The sequence below is a fragment of the Callospermophilus lateralis genome, unplaced genomic scaffold (genome assembly GCF_048772815.1).
Source record: "Callospermophilus lateralis isolate mCalLat2 unplaced genomic scaffold, mCalLat2.hap1 Scaffold_2027, whole genome shotgun sequence".
In the NCBI taxonomy this organism is placed as follows: domain Eukaryota; kingdom Metazoa; phylum Chordata; class Mammalia; order Rodentia; family Sciuridae; genus Callospermophilus; species Callospermophilus lateralis.
The window spans coordinates 180,811-189,323 of record NW_027513019.1 but is presented as its reverse complement, the minus strand read 5'-3'; the positions used below and the strand labels follow the sequence as shown (position 1 = coordinate 189,323).

Sequence of the window (8,513 nt, the reverse complement as noted above, 5' to 3'; positions counted from 1 at the left end):
AATAATTGGTAAATAAACAAATACTTGTCACTTTCATGTTGACAGTATATCTACATTTCTAAAAGAAGATTTTTTTAATTGATAAAAATAATTTGTATGTGGAAAATTGTGTTCTTTTAATAAATACCAAGAAGAAAATTTGCTCATGATTTCATTATCAAACATAGCCACTTGTTAACATTTTACTTAAAATAAATATACATTTATACATATGTCTTATTAATTATATTTAAGTATCCTTAACCCACCCTAGAATTTATGCTAATAATTACAGATACGTAAATATATTTCTCTCTTTGCATCTTTAAGTTTATAGTAAGTGTAATTATTTCATAGGATTATTAGATTAAATGTTTTTAGTTAAAAGATAACTGAAATTTATTTTTATTTGAAAGTGTCAAAAATAGTGATATTTTTGGAATATTGACTACATCCTTAAAATTAATGGTATAAAATCAGTGTAAATTGTCATATTTTACCCTTCAATTTAGTTTTCTAAGGAATGTGGAATGAAATAAGAAACAAATATGGTTAAATTGTTGGAAAAACAATACCAAGAAAGATTAGAAGAAGAAATAGCTAAGGTAAGTTTATAGTTTATCTGCAAGGTTTTCTTGGTTTATAGATTTTCTTGATCTTTGAACTGTCAAAAAAAGCATGGATTTTATTGATGGTATGTACTTTGTTTTTATTTGTAAGTTTTATATATAGTCCATCAAACAGTTGTGTAACAACATCAACTATAATTGCTGCTTCATAGAATGTTTTGCGGTGCTTTTCATTGATAAGAACATTTTTTTTCTTGATATAGAATAGTAATTACAATTTTTCAGAATGCCACAAGTTTTTATATATGTGTTACATTGTAAATAGTTACCTTGTGAAGGAGTTTGGCATTCTAAAAATGAGGGAAAAGTTATGAAGAGAAAAAGTAGTTGTATTACCCTGATAAATTATTGTAATGTTAGATAATAACTACAGATATTGATGGAGGATTGTCACGGAACATTATCACTCATGGCCAAGTGAATTTTCTTGGAAGGAAGAAATATAAAGACTTTTATTTTTTTTTATTTTTGGACTGAGCATTTATTGATGTTATAGTTAGAAAAGTTTTGCTTGTTTTATTTTAAAAGGCAGGCAGTAAAACACTTTGATGTTAAATTTATTGAAAAATAGCCAATCTCTGTATCACTTTATCAGAGGATTTATTTTTGTTTTTAAAACTATGAGGCCAGGCTTTTTTCTAATTCATATAATTTTGAGTAATGATCCACTTTTTAAATCCAGCTGGTATTTATAAATCTAATACTTTTTTGTTTGTTTGATTGATTGATTTAGGTCATTGTGTCAATGAGTGTTGCATTTGCTCAACAAACTGAACTATCTAGACTATCAAAGGGAAAAGAAAATACTATGTCATCAAAACAAGCACTTACTTTGTGTCAGCAAAATGAAAAACATTATTTTAATGAAATGAAATTATCTCAGGATCAAATTGATCTTCAGACCTCTGATGCATTGGACATGAAATTTAAAGAAGAATTTAAGCCACTTAGTAAAGAGTTAGGAGAAGATGGAGAAGTTCTATTACCAAACAGTGATCATCTTGATGATATAGTAGAATCAGAGGTCCACCAACTAACTATTTCAGAAGAAATGTTCTCCAAAGACAAAACATTTATAGTTAGCAAATCTGTAAGTATGCTTCTTTGAATATAAAAAAGAAAAACTTATAATAATGTCTTCAGTTTAAAACAGTAGCAATAATGCTGATTAATAGAGAATGAAAGTATGAAGTCCAGTCTTGACTTTAATGTATTTTATTAATTATAAGGTATTTGATTAAGTGAAACAATATTGGTGTGAAGTATAAAAGAAGTCAGGTCATAGTATTCTTGGTTGTCTTATGGACATAGTACATGTTAAGTTCTCATTGTAAATTATACCTGTGTTAATTTTATTTAAACTAATTGAAGATTAATTATATTATTACTAGGTAATACCTGTGGCCAAATGATTTGCTCAATTAAATGTAAGAACATAAAAGGAAATTGCTACGAATTCAAGAAGAAAATTCAAAGTATCTTATTAACTATATACTAATTCTTTTTTCTTGTTAGTTGAGGATCTGTTACCCCAACGAATTGCAGCCTTTATTAGAAAACAATAAATTCTACTTCTTTTAAAATTATCTGAATTTCAAATTTATTTTATGTGTTCACAATAGATATATCTTGTTAAGAGGAGTATTCAAATAAAACTGTCAGCTTTCTATGTAATGCAAAACTTGTGAAATGTTTATGAAAACTAATTTAGCTGTAGCTGTTCAAGGCAGAATGATTTTAATTAGTATTTTAAGGGATTAAAGTATTCATAGAACCTATTGACTTGTCATGAGTGTGAGAAACTCATAAATGTAAAGCATTTATTTCCAAATAAAATTTATTACAATTTTTCTTTGAATAAGCAGTTTTCTATAATACTGTGATGACCAATGAATAAAAATTAAATAGGCAAAATTCCTTGTATTTTGTGAACTTAATTTTTAAAAATATTTTTCTAGTTGTATATGGACATAATACCTTTATTTTATTTGTTTATTTTTATGTGGTTCCCAGGATTGAACCCAGTGCCTCATGCATGCTAGGCAAGTGCTCTACTACTGAGGCACAACCCTGGCCCTATTAACTTTGCGTGTGTGTGTGTGTGTGTGTGTGTGTGTATGTGTGTGTGTATATTTGTTGTTGTTGTTTATATTATTTCCTCATTATAAAATATCAAGAGATATAAAGGAGTTATAACTTCATTAAGAGAAGGGGCTGGAGATCTAGCTTGGTGGTAGAGCACTTGCCCAGCATGTGTGAGTCCCTGGGATCAATCTCTAGTATGGGCGGAAAAAAAAGTAGATGGGGTGGGGGTTGGAGGGGGTGAATAAAGAATCTTGAGTATTTTGTTTTTCTCTGTTAGAATTAGATTTTAGCTAAACTATCTTGTAAGTAGCTGTTTCCTTTTGGAAAATAACATATATGGTGGTAATAAATAAACTTCATGTTGTTTTGGAATTATAAATAAGAAAAATATTTTTTTAAAAAAGTGATTTATGGACTGGGGTTGTAGCTCAGTGGTAGAGCACTTGCCTTGCATGGGTGAGGCACTAGGTTCGATCCTCAGCATCACATAAAATAAATGAAAAAAGGTATTATGTTCATCTACAACTAAAAAATAATTTTTAAAAAAAAGTGATTTATGCTTTTGTTTATTACTAAAGCTAATACTCAGATGCTTTATGTTGTTAATAGAATTGTTTTCATATTCAGTTAAAGTATCAATGCTGACTAATTTCCACAAAATATGTTATGATTGAGTTTTTGCTTGTGTTTTTTTCTATCAAAGATTCATGGTAAGATGTTGACATCAAGCATGGATGCTTCTAGACAAATGATGTCGCTGCAGTCCGCGGCTGCCCCGGGCTCCCTCCCAGGCGGCCCGGCCTTACTCCAGCCTGGAAGCGCCTGGGGGGAGCGCTGGACAGCCAGGGAGGCCGCGGCGGGGGCCCCGGGTGCCGAGCTCTGCGATCTGGGGAGGCGGCCGGACTCCAGGAGCCAGAACGCAGGGGAGGCAAGGACAGGGCGGCCGTCAGAGGGGCGGGCGCCGCTCATCAGCCACGCCAGTCACGTCTGGGGCCACCGGCTGCCTTCTCCTTCCTTTACCCCTTTCTTTCTCCCCCCGCCCCTGTCGGCGAGGGCAAAGTGGTGGTGGCTGCGCCATGCCCGGGCTGGAGTGTGTGCGCCCGGGCGAAGATGGCGTACATCCAGCTGGAACCACTGAACGAGGGTTTTCTTTCTAGAATCTCTGATCTGTTGATGTGTAGATGGAGCTGCCAGCACTGCTGTCAGAAGTGCTAGGAGTCCAGCTGCTGCCAGTCAAGTGAGGATGAAGTGGAAATCCTGGGGCCTTTCCCCGGGCAGACTCCTCCCTGGCTGATGGCCAGCCGGAGCAGCTAGAAGGATGGTGACTCTGTCCACACAGCCAGCGACGTCCCCCTCACTCCCCGGACCAACTCCCCGGATGGGAGACGCTCTTCCTCAGACACATCCAAGTCCACATACAGCCTGATGCGGAGGATTTCCAGTCTGGAGTCGCGGCGCCCCAGCTCCCCGCTCATCAACATCAAACCCATTGAGTTTGGCGTCCTCAGCGCCAAGAAAGAGCCCATCCAGCCGTCGGTGCTGCGCCGGACCTACACCCCCGACGACTACTTCAGGAAGTTCGAGCCCCGCCTCTACTCCCTGGACTCGAGCAGCGACGACGTGGACTCGCTGACGGACGAGCTGGGCATGCTGCACTTCAGCACGCAGTACGACCTGCTGCACAACCACCTGACGGTGCGCGTCATCGAGGCCCGGGACCTGCCGCCCCCCCATCTCCCACTACGGCGCGCGCCAGGACCTGGCGCACTCCAACCCCTATGTCAAAATCTGCCTGCTGCCAGACCAGAAGAACTCCAAGCAGACCGCCGTCAAGCGCAAGAGGCAGAAGCCGGTGTTCCAGGAGCGCTACACCTTCGAGATCCCCTTACTGGAGGCCCAGAGGAGGACCCTGATCCTGACCGTGGTGGACTTTGACAAGTTCTCCCGCCACTACGTCATCGGGAAGGTGTCCGTGCCCCTGTGCGAGGTGGACCTGGTGAAGGGCGGGCACTGGTGGAAGGCGCTGATCCCCAGCTCTCAGAATGAAGTGGAGCTGGGGGAGCTGCTCCTGTCTCTGAACTACCTCCCGAGTGCCGGGAGACTGAATGTGGACATCATTCGAGCCAAGCAGCTTCTTCAGACCAATGTGAGCCAAGGCTCAGACCCATTTGTGAAAATCCAGCTGGTGCACGGACTCAAGCTCGTGAAAACCAAGAAGACATCCTTCTTAAGAGGCACCATTGATCCTTTCTACAATGAGTCCTTTAGCTTCAAATAGAATTGTTAATAGAATTAACAAGAAGAACTGGAAAAATGCCAGCCTCGTGTTCACAGGTGGTGGACCGGATCCAGCTTGGAGACTCAACTTTGACTAACCCGTCTGTGTAAAGTATACTTGTATGTGCATTTGTGCAGAAAATTCTGTGGGATAATAGTCCTATAAAGGAATGTGTTGGGACTCAAGTTAGGATGCTTTTATTTTGAACAGACATCCCAAAAGTCGAACCAACTTGCTCTTCCAGCAAGAGCACATGAGAGTCCTTAAGATTTCCTTTCTTAAAACCCCTTTCCTGCCAGGCGTGGTGGTGCATGCCTGTCATCCCAGTGGCTTGCGAGGCTGAGGCAGGAGGATGGCGAGTTCAAAGCCAGCCTCAGCAAGCTGCTAAGCAACTCAGTGAGACCCTGTCTCTAAATAAAATACAGAATAGGGCTGGGGATGGGGCTCAGTGGGAGAGTGCCCCTGAATAAAAAAAAAAAACAAAATCAAAGTCCTCTCCCAAGGATATAAAACCCATACCCATTTACTAGGTGTGTTATTCATTGATATCCTCAAGCTTTGGACAGAGGGAGAAGGAGAGAATGCTTTGCCCCTGGAAGAGAAAAACAAATGGAGCCTAAAACAGTCTCATAATTGTATCCTGTTTTAGATCTGATGCCCTCAGGGAAGGGGAGTCTGGAACCCATTCTTGTTTGGTGACCTCCAACCTCTATCCCCCACTCAGCACGGTTAGGAGAAGTCCTGAGTGCTCCCTGTTTTTAAAAATTGTTTTTCAAGAGCATTAAAAAAATTATAAAACATTCTTTTCTAAATTTAAATATCTCATGGTATTTGGGAGCTATATTCTTGTCAACTGCTATATAAAATATACTCACAAAATTATTGCAGAAAAGCAAGAAATATTTACATGAAAGTTCTTATGAAAACAAATTTATTGAATTTAATTTTGAAAACTAAAACGTGTATTTTTTAAATATAAAATAATAGGAAAATTGATATTTGAGAATAAAATATATCATTTGAAAAATCAGTTTTGCTTTTCTTCATTGCATTTTGTGAATTTATTCTTCTAAAATTTCAATGCAAAAATTGACAGAGAAAATATTACTCGAACTATACAAATTCCTGAATATTTAAGTTTATATAACTTTTTTTCTAAAGTTGCAAATTTTGCATTGAACTTCATATGTGCCTTTTAATCCCTAATAATGAAATATGAATCATAAGGTAGAACCAAGGTCTCTTGGTCCCAAAGGGTTAAAAGAAATCTGCTTAATGTTTCTGCTTTTTACCTCTATCACAATCAATATTCTTCCATGACCTCTTTTCTTATTTAGAGATCCTCATTAAATAACAAAAACCTGGTTTCAGAAAGAGAAAGGGTGCTTTTAGAGGAGTTGGAAGCACTAAAGCAGCTGTCTTTAGCTGGAAGAGAGAAGCTGTGTTGTGAGCTGCGCAGCAGCAGTACACAAACACAGGTAGTATTGACTTTGGTGCATTTAGGAACAGTAGATCAACAATGCAGTAGGATTTGTTTGTCTTTATTGTTGGTGGGAGACGTATTTTTATAGTTACTAAGCTTAACATATTGGTGATCACTTAGATGTAAGGTAGGTGGAGTCAAAATGCCTTGCTTTCTGTTTAAGATAATTTGAATCTGGCATTGCTGTAGGAGAAACTGTTGTTCTACCAAGGAGCAACCTTTATTGACAACCCTTATTGCCACACAATATAGAGTATATTAGTTTGAAGCCATTAAAACATTTTTCATCTCTACACTTGAATGTTTTATCCTTTTTTTGATACTGCTGATCTCTTGATAAATTGTAGTTAAATATTATTTTAAGCACTTTCTTTTTCACATCATACCAGTATAGAAGAATGATATGCTGTTTTTAAGATGACAGATTTTCTTTCTGTCTTGTCCTCTCTGCCGTTGCTCAAACTTAAACAGAATGAAAATGAAAACCAAAGGGAAATTGAGGAACAGACATTGAAAGAAAAGGAAATGGACAGAAAACCTGAAGATGTACCTCCTGATAGTCTGTCCAGTGAAAGCTATACTAAATGTGTATTTTTTCAGTGCAAAGTCAATTAAAATGGTTGTTCAAATGTAATAAACTTTATTCATCCTGATTTTTATCTAGTACATGTGTATTTTCTTAAAATGTCAATCAGTTATTAACTTGCATAGACTCAAAGAAACTTTTTAAACCAGAAAATTAAGTATTTTATGATCCTCTTTTGAGTAGTTACTGATTCACCGGCCAAGGGAAGATTGCATGATAAGGAGTCTAAATTTAGGAGACAGTCAAATGTGCCCAGCCATTCCTGCTGGAGGTAAATTATTTGAATTGGCAGCAATTTTCTGGGGAATGCAATAAACAGGATCAACTTCCTGAGAGCTCTGATGTTCTTACTGCAGCTGTTAGAGTTGGGGCCACTCTGCCCTCTTCCTTGACCAAGTTCTCAACCCCCTTGATTGAGGCAGGCCACGGAGGAGTATGGTTCTCTATTTCTTTGTCTAAGTCTTGTAGTCCTGATGTATCCAGTGCAGAAACCCCTCCCTAACCCATAGGAATTCATGTGTTTTGACTTTTCAGTTGGAGCAGGAAGTCAAAGACTGGAGTGCATCACACGCTGAGCTCAGTGAACAAATCAAATCATTTGAGAAGTTCCAGAAAGATTTACTTGTAGCTCTTAATCACAAAGATGATACTATTAATGTAAGTTTATACTCCAAATACATGTTTCATCTCATTAATTCTCCTGAAATCTTCTGAATTAAAATCGAGAGTCTTCCAACCTTTTGCTTCTTTTCTAGGCTTTGACTAATTATATCACACAGTTGAATCAGTTACAATGTGAATCTGAATCTGAGGATCAAAATAGAGAAGATGAGTCAGATGAATTAACCAACGGAGAGGTAGCAGGTAAGATCAGTCTTAGGGAGGTTGAATCCTTTTTTTTTGCTTTCCTGTCTTTAATTAAGTATTTATACAGATGCCACTTTTCAGCTGGCTGATTTTCTTCTTAAGCTTCAGGGTTGTAGACACATATCACTGGATCTATAGATATGTCTGTTGCATTGGCAGAGGTGGGTTGCTGGGGTATAATGTAGCAATAGGCATGTGAAGAACACTGACTTTTTCTATCCCATTGAAAACTAGTAAGTACACTGCAGCTACAATAGTCACATCCTGTACCTCTAAGTATTGAACATTGTACAGTAAGAGAAATTTATTTCTTAACTTATGCAGATGATAGTTGATTTTGATACTCATCATCTCTATGGCTCTGTGGTTTTAAGGTCCACTGTCAGTCTTAAGAGTCCGGAGGTAGTTGGAAACATAAACTAAGGCTGTGAGAACAGAGGCTAGAGACTATCAGAAAGCTAGAGAGAGGGAGTGTAACAGTGTTTACTGATGAGGAAAATATTTCCAGTTGTTTTCTCCCAAGTTGGATATTGCTTACATAGCAAGTATTTCAAACGACACCTGGTAGTAGATTCAGGGAGAACATAGAGGATTGAATCTTTCTAA

The 8,513-nt window shown here is 37.9% G+C and overlaps 1 pseudogene; it reads left to right on the top strand.

Annotated features, from left to right (window-relative positions):
- The first annotated feature begins 3,803 nt into the window (after positions 1-3,803).
- LOC143388256 (synaptotagmin-17 pseudogene) lies at positions 3,804-5,068 on the top strand (annotated as a pseudogene).
- The last annotated feature ends 3,445 nt before the right edge of the window (positions 5,069-8,513 follow it).